This window comes from Capsicum annuum, chromosome 1 (assembly GCF_002878395.1).
Source record: "Capsicum annuum cultivar UCD-10X-F1 chromosome 1, UCD10Xv1.1, whole genome shotgun sequence".
Taxonomy (NCBI): Eukaryota; Viridiplantae; Streptophyta; class Magnoliopsida; order Solanales; family Solanaceae; genus Capsicum; species Capsicum annuum.
Genome location: NC_061111.1, coordinates 94,708,622 through 94,720,844, shown reverse-complemented (window position 1 = coordinate 94,720,844; position 12,223 = coordinate 94,708,622).

Genomic DNA, 12,223 nt, shown 5'->3' with positions numbered 1-12,223 from the left:
CACTAGACACAGTGAGGCTTACTCCCACAGAATCCTTGGTTTGCCAAGCTCTACTTTTCTTAGTCAACATCTCCAATATATTTGCAGCCTTAGTGAAAGTAACCTCTATGAATACCCTATACGGCATTGTCCATGGTTGGTTTAGTGATGGAGTTTAAAGATCTATAGAATATCTCCATCAAATGCTCATCGGTCATCTTGTGATTAGGACGTGTGTCTACTTCTTATTGAATCTCATCCAATTCTTATGGAATGCTTCATTTGGTAACTTTCTGAAGTTGCTAATCTCGTCCCTCAACTGGAACATCCTGGAAGGCAGAAAGAGCATTTCTAGGAAAGCTCCTTTCAATTGCTTTCAGTTTGTTATAAAATCGGGAGCAGACTCATTCAACCATATTATTGCCTCTCCAGATAGATACAATCGGAAAAACAGCAGATGAATTATATTCTGTCCAACTCCAGGGTTGTCAAAAGTTTTGTAGATGTTGATAAAGTTCACCAGGTGCATATTTGGGTCGTCCCCTGGAAGTCTACCAAACAACCCCTTAAGGTTCAACAATTGTATTATAGTACTTCTGATGTTGAACGGCACTCCTAGTGATAATGATGGTGGAATAATTGATCCTGTAGCACCAACCTCATCCAAATTTGTGTCATCTTTCTCATCAACTCTAAACTGAAAAAAAAGTTGACAGTTTGCTCTTCCTCTAACAGGTCGATTCCTATTCACTGGTGAAGTTACATTCTCAGCACGCCTCCTATTTGCAGGCTCAATCAGATCATCATCTCCTAGGTCCTTATCAATTAGGTTAGTATCACGAGCTGGTTGACCATAGTTTTGTTAATTCAATTAAGCTCTAGCCAAGGCAGCTTGTCTATTTGCTTCTCGCACATCTTTCATTCCGCCAATTAATTGAGGTTCTGGGTGATATGGTAATAATGGTTCTCCTTACCTCCTCGTACGTAGAATGCAAAATAAAGATCCTGAAACAAACAAAAATAATAAATAAAAATAATATTAGGAAACTTGACCAAATGTCATTTAACTCTCATAAACTTAATTGACAATCGTATTCCCCGACAATGACGCTAAAATTTGATATGCCCAAATTACAAGTATCGTTAGAAAGCATAAATGATTATCGTCAAATATAGAACCCAACTAGTTTGGGGTCGAATCCCATAGAGAATAATATGTAAATTAAGTGTTATAATTATTAATGGACGGTTTATTGAAGGTTCTGGAGTAAAAGAGGGGTTGTTTGCTAACAGTGAAGTATGCTTGTAGTAACCGTGTTCCAACTAATAAGTATGCTTATAAGGTTTTGTTTAATGAGAATGAAGAAACTAGGATTATGTTCACCAAGATATTACAACAGTCAAGGTTGTGAGTTATCCCAAATTCATATGTAACAAATTCCAATTGCAAGAATTATTGAACTCTAAAGTTTATCTATTAATTTCTTAACCCTAATAGATGATTACCCTTTAATTCTCTTGAACTTAAAGAATATATTTATATGTTCTATTGATTTCACAAGTGTGTTAATCCTTTTAAGGCATCAAACCTTAACCCAAAGATTAAGACCTTTGAGATCCTTGTAAATCTCCTTTTTTCCCAACACACACATTTTCACTCAAACAAGTGGTATTCTTGGGCTCACCCTTCAAGTTTGCAACCAAGAAAGGTCATAATAATGAAGAGGAGTTTATGAAATTTTAATTAGTTATAGAACTTAGGCAGTCTCTCAACCCTAAACAACCAATCACATCAAGGCTCTCATAACCCTAGTTATGGGAGCTTTAGCCACGCATCATAAAAAGAGAAGAAGATTCCTTTGTATTTCTCATAAATAATATAGAAAATTACATACAAAAAGATCCAAAGAATTGTTCTTGATCTCCAAAGAAGAATAGTGAATAAAATGTTCGGATTCACAATTTCAGCTATTTCTCAGAGAATAGTAGGTTACAAGTTGCTCAAAAGTTGAAAAAAGATAAAAGATGAATGAAAGATACCTAATCTAAACCTAGACTGGGTATTTATAAGCTTCCAAGTATTGGGGATTTAAAATTCAAACTTCAGTATTGTCGCGTCATGGTTGACGACCAAGTTGACGGCCCGTCAGTGGCCTGACGGTCCATCACTTAGATCGTCGCTGAGGGTCCAAAAATACTTCATTCTATTTAAGGATTGATGGTTAGTTTATTGGACCTTCAATGGTTTGACGGTCTGTCATTTGGACAGTCGCTTGATCACTTGAGAGATCTCTTTCTGCTTCATACTGACGGCCAGGTTGATGGACCATCAGAGATCAAACGGTCCGTCACTTGGACTGTCATTTGGGTTATCCATTCTGCCCATCCTGCTTAAGTTTGACGGACACTTTGATAGTTCGTCACATGGTTGACGGCCCGTCAGTTTGGCCATCATTTCCCTTTTTGTTCCTATTTTTTCCATTTTTTAAGTTATTTCTTCGGCTAAGTCCTTATCCAAAAAACATTAAAAATCAGCATTAAATACACCATTGGTTGCTTAAAAATGCACAATTACCTTTTGTAAAAGATGTAAAATGTTCTGTTCAAAGTTGAAATATTAAATTTCCATCAGATTTGTCGTTTATTGCAACCGATGTATTATCTGTTGCGATATTTGAATCAGTATTCCATTTCAATTAATAAGTTCAAAACTAAGGATTAAATTATATTCATAGACAACATAAAATAAATTGAAGCCTACAGAAATTACATGAAAAAACTCAACAAATAAATAAAATGTAAAAATATTATTATGGGTACAAATGATCTATTCTACAAACAAATCAACAATTTAACCTTTGGTGCTAAAAATTTCCATGGAGAGGTTATTACTTTGACAGCTCAATCTATAAAGGTCCACTTAATATGGACAAGTTGTTCTTCACCCGGTACTATGAAATTCGGCTTTGATTGTCATGGATCTTTAATGTCGCTTGCATATGGTTTTTGTGCTTTTGTTTCTCCGTGTTTTCATAAAAGAGTAGCATATCTTTTGCGGAGTAATTCAACTTCAAGTACATCATTTGGTACTTGTAATCTATCTCTCAAATACTCGGCGTAAGCGGCAACAAAAAGACCGCAATTCATGTGTTTTAAAAAATGGATAATCCATATCTTGCAATTAATGTAAGAGTTATGACATTTATGAAATAAAAATAAATCATAATACCTATAGGATACCAATGGGTTGTTGAGAAATTCCTTCAACATATTCTACCTCAAATGGATTACCCATTTTATCCCGGTGAGCTTCAATTGTCGATCAATCAGTACAAAATTTTTGGTCCAAAAAGCCACTTATATCAAGGTAAGTAGGCAATATTTGGGCCAGCTTTTGTATCTTTGACGATGGCGCAGAACGTCTCCTTCCTGACATCGATTCATAAACTCGGATGTGCCTCTCTTTTAGAATGACTACAGCCAACACCCAATGGAATTCATCACCACAATTGATTGGGATGTACACTTCATCGAACAAATGCCAAGGTAAGCCAGCTAGAATGCTAAAACTTTTGATGATGTTGATTAAGCATTCCTTAATTTAGGAAACTTCCAGATGTTGTTGACAATAACTATCATAGGCATTATTGATGTAAACTTTGTACAAACAATTGCCTGTCGGGTATCTGTATTGTTCTTGTATTCACAAATTGACCTTCTTTCGGAAGTAGTAAAAATGATATGGATGTGCTGCACATATTATCAAACATTTATATTACGTGATGATAAAATTAATACACATATGTAATTAAATATAGTATTAATTAATAGTAATATGTATGACATTTAAACCTCATCATTCCAGTAAGTTTGAAGTTGTGACATCAAATAGAACCAATCCGTCGTTCGGAGATGTGCAACAACAGAGTCGAACATATAAAAACTAAGACCCAATTCATTCTCTTTGTAGTGTTTGTCATTTTGTTTTCTATATGATTTATATATGTTAATGTCGTGTTTTTACAACAAGAATTATATAAATCAATATCTTTAAAAATGATTTATGTACCTGCCGGTATGGTGCTTTAATAGCCCATCAAGAATTCATTCAGAAAAATTATTGATCAAATTTGTTAGTTTTTTTGGAGCCTCATCTGAGATGTTGAACCCTTCAAATGGGTAATTCTTTCGTTCTCCCGAACTGATAGGCTCTACTTTTTCTTCTTTTTTTAGAAGCAATTGATGGATTATCAGTTGTGATATTATATTGTTCAGTGGTAGCTTCTACTATGACATCCACCTGGAAAGCCAAAATTATCAATGCCAATCACAGATATACAATAGATTACATATCTGTTGCAATAGATGGATCATTTGTTAGGACAAATTAGAATAGGTAAGGAGGCGTTCTATGATAATTTCGAACAGATGACCCATCTATTGAAACATATGACTCTTTTATTGGTACAAATTAAAATAGTACGAAGACTTATTTGATTTTCTGAAAAACACGCGACAACCGTTGCAACAAATAACACATCTGATGCAACGGGTTAGACAACTATTGCAACAGATGACTATATCTGTTTGATAATTTATAGTAGATGTATCATCTGTTGAAACATATATATGTCTATTTGTTTGTTGGAATAGATTATATACATTCACCTTCTTCAGCTCATGCTGCTCTCCTGTGTCCCTTGTACATTGATCAAAGGTGCAAGACAAAGACAGAGAAATTGCAATTTGCTTTTTTTGATGCTTGATGATGCCTTGGAAATTTATTTCCTTCTCCTCTTAGCCACCTTAATCTCTAGTGGAGTGTATTGATATGAAATTCTCTTTGATGGAATGACACCCCTCTTAGATGTCAATTCTTTTACAGAAGTAGTTAATGTATTAATAGTATTAATCACTCCATCATATTTCTTCTTTCAGTCTTGACATTTACATGCACAACATTCGCTAGAAGGGGCAAAATCTATACAACCAGTATGATTATAATCATAATGGTTTGTTGTTTCAAAAATTGAGGAGCATCATTAGCCCCAACAACAGCACCACTACCACTACTATCATCAACAACAATAAGCCCACCCTTCAAAATTATTTTTCTTATGATGGTTGTTGCTCCAAACAATTCCTTTTTTATTCTATCAATGACCTTAGGGTCCGATAAAGTATGCACAGGTCGTAAAGTAAGAAAAATGGCATCTTCAAATCTCGATTGGTCAGAACAAACCACGGATGGACAATCTAAAATAAATCAGTACATATATTAGAAGGATGATGAAATCATTTAGAAAAATTATTAATTAAAAATATAACTTAATTAGAATTAGACTTATTGCTTCCTTCGGGGGGTTGAGGAGATCAAGAAATTTTGCATTTTTATCACTTTTGGCCACAATTATCTCAGGATTCTTAGACAGGAAACCTTTTCCTGGTAGTTCACTTGTTTTCTCAAATAAGGAATGACTTCAAATGCCCAAGCCTATGAAATAATGTCAATAAATCAAAAGCATTATTGAATAAAAAAATGAATCATATCATAATAAAAGAAATATTTACCATGAAAATCCATATAAGTTGAATTTCTTTGGCTTTAATGGAGTTAACAAATATTTTACAGTCATTTTGAAGCTTTCATAACCACAAGGATAATTGTTAAATGCCTCAAGATCCTTGGAGAGCTTTACTAAACAAGTGGTACGTTGTTGTTAATGTCTATCTCCCAAAGAATATTATGTACAAACCAAACCAAGAACAATGATTGCTTGTGCTTCTTTGAAACTCTTTTACCTTTCAATGCTTCTATCAAATTTTTATTTTTGAAGCTTGGACCAACAAGGGACACCAAGTTTTCACGATCACTCGACTTGTATTTGCCCTTTTTTGGGTATTCGAGGTGCATTTTTTGGGTTAGAATAGGTATAATTTGATACGGAGGAGAAGGATAATATTTTAGTCCAGTAACTATGACAAACTCTTTCCAACCAAAACAAATAGGAATGCCACATAATTTATGTACACCTCATCCACCTTATCTTTTTTTCATACATAAACCTATACTTGAGAAGATCATATACCATTTTCATTTAGAAACGAGCATTGTTGTCCTTCGGCAAATCAAGATATTTCCCAAAGGAGCTGTCCCTAAAATAAGCATCTAAATTTTGTTCTCGAAGTATTTCCTGAAGGCATCGAAAGATTTTCCCATGACTGACTTAACCACGAAATCACCTGTTAAATCTGTGGCACCATCATACTACATTCTCACAGGATAACTATCAGTGCATAAGGTTTTGACCAAATTTTCGGTGGAGGGGATATTAGCATTTGGATCATCTATTTTAAAATATTCCTCCTCTCCATGTTCATCATCTTATGCTCCTGATTGAGATAATGCTTGTAAAGAAAGATCATAGAGTGGTGGATGTAGACTAGTTGCTTTACTTGTTCCTTTACTTGGACTTGATTGCGTTTGTTTTCTTTTAGGAGCCATAATTAACAGGAACATAAAATAGATTATAATTGATTAATGCATTGTTAAAAAAGGATAACAGTAAATCTAACATGCATAATAGTAAAATAACAGTTCCAAAAGATCACACATCTGTTGCACTAGGTAGGTTATTTGTTGCAACATATAACTAAATTATTGTAACGAATGAATAATCTGTTGCAGTAATAAAAATAGATCACTCATCTGTTGAAACAAATGACTGGTCTGTGCAATGGATCACACATCTGTTGCAACATATGAGTGATCTGTTGGAACTATTATCAATGCTCAATATTATTTTGATTTCTTCCAATAGAAGGGTTATCTATCATAACAGATGAATGATCGATTGGAAAAATCAAGTCTTGGACATGTCTTGTTGGAATAGTTGATAGGATTTTATCCAACATAAAGTTCCTCTGTTGCATCAGATGATTAATCTGTTGCATTAGATTTTTAATTCGATGACAAATTTGTTGCTTCAGATGGTTCCTTTGTTGCATTATATTTTTAATTCGATGGTAAATCTGTTGCATTAGATTGTTAATCTGTTGCATCAAATAGTTAATCTGTTGCATCAGACGGTTAATCTTTCACATCAGACATTAGATAGTAAATCCGTTGTGTTAGATATATAATCTATTGCATCGAAGGTTATTACATCAGAAGGTTAATCTATTGCAGAAAAAATAGTAGCATAATTTTGTTCAATGAAACAACAACAATATCACCATTTTTACCAAGAACAAGAACAAATCAACCCAGCAACGAGCGCAACACGAATAACAAAAATCAAACTTTATAAAATACAACAAACAACAAAAAATCATAATTTACTCCGAAAAGAGAAGAGAAGAGAAAAAATATCAGAAATCAGATCACATTTCAAATTAGAGCAACAAAAATTTAAAATTGTTAACCAATACTAAAAAAGAAGTTGGCCCAAGTTCCTCTTTTTTCTTAATAACTAAAAAGCCCTAATTTTTTACCTGTGAAAGAAGAAATGGGACGATGAAGAACTCGAATTTGTTTTCGCCGGAGAGCAATGCTGAGACGTCGATTGACGGTTAAAAGTTCAAAAGGAACTCTAAGCCCAACTATTTATCGTCGGGAGGTTGAAGTCGTCGGAGATTGAAGGGATTAATTTACAGAACTATTGGTTGGGAGAAATTTGAGAAAAACAGTCGAGATAGAGTGGGGGGAGAGATGAGAGAGACAGTTGATTTGGAGAGGAGAGGGGTGTGGGTTGTTTTGTATTTTTGAAAAGATTAAAAAGTTTGAAAAATATTAATCAAGTCCACAATTAACTTAATCAAGTTTTCTAATTATGTTTGACCCTTTAAGTTGGTCAATGTAACCAATATTTCATTCAAGACTTAAATGACTCCTTTCCTTCAATTTTCTCATGTAACATTTGTATTAATAAAATTTAGTATTTTTATTTTTATAATTTACCATTTCTATTTGTATTATTCAATAATTTGCATTAATAAAATATAATTTGTATCAATGAATATAAATACAAGTATTCGTAGAGAGAAAAAAATATAATTCTTTTTCAATAATTTAAAATACAAATGATGTTGTCAACTACAAATCCAAAATACAAATAAATAAAACAAGTGAAATTACAAATACAAATACAATATGTGATTAATTTACAAATATAAATACAAAATAGTTCTATTAAAAATACAAATGCATCAGCGAAAATAGAATATAAATACAAATTCAAATACAAATAAATGAAATAAGTGAAATTACAAATACAAATACAAATACAAAAAAGTTCTTTTAAAAATACAAGTGCATCGACGAAAATAGAATACAAATACAAATAAAATAAAATCACAAAATACAAATGTAATATACAGTCAACTATAAAATATAAATACAAAATAGTTCTTTAAAATACACGTGCAAATTTTATAAAATATAAATGATGGCGAGAACTATACAATACAAATACAAAGGTAAACTATAAAATACAAATACAAATATAAATTATAAATTATAAATACAAATACATGTGCAAACTATAAAACAAATGCAATTCTATGAACAAATACAAAAATATAAATGATGGTGTGAACTATAAAATACAAATACAAGTGTGGATTATAAAATAAAAATAAATCCGGACTATAAAATACAAATACAAATATAAACGTGAACTATAAAGTACAAATACAATTTTATCAATGAATACAAAAATATAAATAATAGTGCGAATATAAATATAATAAGCGATTGTGGTATTGTCGTTATCACCCATGACTTGTGTAAATAAAAAAATGAGAAAAAACATATTTTCCCTCCTGAACTTGTCCTCCAAACTCACTTTAGCACTTAAACTTAACTTCCGTTTATTTATCCCCCTTAACATCTTTAAAGTATATTTATTTCACCCCTAATGTTGACGTGGCATTTTCTTGAAAAAAAGGGCGCGTTTATTTATTAAAAAAATTAATTTTAGTAATATTATATTTAAAATAAAATAAAAAATAAAAAAATAAAAAATAGACGCTTTCTTCTTCTTCTTCTTCTTCTTCTTCTTCTTCTTCTTCAAAACATCATCAACAACAGTACTCAAATTCCTCCATTAACAACCTCTAATACATTCTTCACCACTTTTCTCCTTCAATTTTTTCATATTCCTCCATTAAAACTACCAAAAAATAACCACTAAGACACTAGATTAAAAAATTTCCTCCATTAAACACCCAACTTTCATCTTGAAGATAAAGTATCCAATTTTCATTCAAATTTCTTAGATCCATTTGTTAAAAAACACTCAACATAATCTTTTCATCACCTCACTAAGATTCATATGTTAAAGAAAAAATCTTTACAACTTTCACATGAAACTATCCCCAAAAATAATTAATTAAAAACGAAAATAAACTTTGGCTACAAAATTATGCTTTGCATCGAGAGTTTGCAGGGGTGGAGGCTGGACCGACAGGGGATGGGGGTGGGGAAGATTTGAACAAGAAGGAGGGGGGTTGGGGGGGCCAAAGTAAAGGGAAAAAACATGTTTATAGGGACGGGAGTGGACGGGGTGGGCTGAAGGTGGGGTGGTTTGAAGAAGATGGAGAATTGGGGGGGTATTTTCTTTATTTAAAAATATTTTACATATATATATATTTAAATATATATATATATATATAATATGTATATATATTTATATATATTATATATATATATTTAATAAATATTTTGCTTGTGTGGCTCCGACGTGACGCTGACGTGGTGCTGATGTGTGGGCGAGTGTAACACACTCTCCATGTGAGAGTGGTATTATATATTAAGCGGTGAGATAAATACACTTTAAAGATGTTAAGGGGGGTAAATAAACGAAAGTTAAGTTTAAGTGTTAAAGTGAGTTTAGAGGACAAGTTCAGGAGGAAAAAGATGTCTTTTCTCTAAACAAATAAGAAATAAACTACAAATAAAAAGAAAAAACAAAAATAAGAAAAGAACCAAAATTGGGAAAAATACGAAAAAGAAAAAAAAGGAGAAAGCAAATACAAAACAAAAAGAAAAAAGAAAAAAGAAAAAAGAAAAAAGAAAAAAGAAAAAAGAAAAAAGAAAAAAGAAGACGCAAAAAAATGAAAAACAAAACAAAAAGAAAAAAAAGGAAAAAGGAAAAAGGCAAAAAAGAAGAAAGAGAAATAGAAGTTATAGATAGAAGAGAGAACAAACGAAACGAAAGAACGAAAAATGAAAACAGAAAAAAATCAAATAGTAAAAAAAAATAAAAAATAAAAAACAAAATTTTTTTATGATGAATACCAACACAATTAGCGAATGATGTATCTGTCACCATCCATGACTTGTATTCGATGTAACAACCATATTTTTTGAAAGTATAAAAAAATATAAAATATAAAATACAACAAAAAGAGAAAAAATGAGAAAGAAAAAGAAAAGAAAAAAAGGAAAAAAAAGAAAAAAAGGAAGAAAGAGACGTAGATGCAATAGATAGAAGAGTGAAAAAAAGAAGGAAACGAAAAAGAAAAAAAAAATACGAAAAAAGAGAAAAAAAGACTATATGTTGTAATTTTAAAAGTTGGGCTAAGAACACTCATATTTTCCTGAAATCTAGGCTATTTTTGAAAGTTTAAGCAATTAATGCTAAGGGTGAAATAAAAAAACTCTTTTCTTTTTTCTTGATATGTCAAAAGTGACACGTAAAAAAAAAAATTTAGGATAATAGTGACATTTAAAAGCGAACAGAGGGAGTATTAATTAAAAGTATATTGTATAAAATTAATTTTATTAATAATTCTTTGGTACTCTAAATTTAACTATTACTACTTTTTTTAGTTATTAATACAGAGGGTAGCATGAGAAAGAAGTAATAAAATGTCCTTAATTAGTGAAAATAGACAAATAAATTAAAATATCTTTTATTTTTATTTTTTCAAGGTATCCCCACAACCGCAGCCGTGAGACTAATCCTTCGTTCCACTGTCAGCGCACTAAGCGGTAGGGAACTGGCCACAGAATTTTCTCCATTCACCAGAGGTGGGGATCGAACCCCCAACCTCTTGCTTAAGGGGTGAGGTTCTGAACCACTACATCAACAACCTCTGTGGTTAAATTAAAATATCTAACATCAAGTAAAACGGAACAAATAGAGTAATTATGTATATTTGTTTTCTTATATTGGCTTGCCATACTTATTCAAAAACTTTAATTAAAAGTGTATGTTTTAAATTAATCTTATAAATAATATTTTAAATTTTAAATTTAACTTCTACGTAATTATGTTTTTAGAAAAAGTAATATTTTTTAATTTACTAAAATTAACAAGTTAAATGGATTATTTTTTTCTAATATACAAGTTAAATAAAATGAAAAGGAGAGCATAAATAAATAATAAAAAAAAATCGTGGAGTGAATCGATCAATTTTGTAATTATACGTTAAGTTTTTGAAGATATCTTTACGCATATGCATGAGAGAGATTCCAAAGCAACACACAAGAAGTCAACACCATGGTGTAATTCATATGGTAAATGTTATGTTGAATGATTTTTTTTTTCAAGGAACAAGAGCGAGATGGGAACAAAAAAGCTATTACTTGTGTAAAAAAGGAAGATGCATTTGTTCTTTTTTTCTTAATATTTTTATTTAATGAAATATTAGTATAAGTTTGGCCAGGTAGTTTGAAGTTCAAATTAAAAAGTTTAATTTGAAATTAGAGTTTATGTATGATATTTGAACAAAATTTTAAAGTTTTAAATTTTGATATCCAGATTTTTCAAAATCAACAAAAAAGATAACATAATACAAAAATGAAATTACTGCCATAGTTGAATAAACAAAAAATCTAATTAGTTTATCAATATCTATAAATAAGAATTAGCGGGAGGGGGAGGGAGTGGAGAAACAAAAGGAGAAGTTCAATTAATTTTAGAATATCAGAAACAAGAGAAATGAATAATTTGAAAAAAGGACAAAGAAAGAAAATAGTAAATAAAAAGTGACCCAACAAATAATTTGTACATAAAAAAAGTTAATGATTGAAAATGTGAAAGAATATGAAGTAGATGGGAATTTTCATTAATAGATGGTTTATACAACATGATATACGAGTCCCACACATAAAAAAAATCATTAACCTAACTACTTAATAGACAAATAAGAATATTAAAAAAAATAAAATTTGAATCGAGAACATCTAATTAAAATAGTTTTTAGAACATATTATGTTGAAAAAAAGACTTATTTC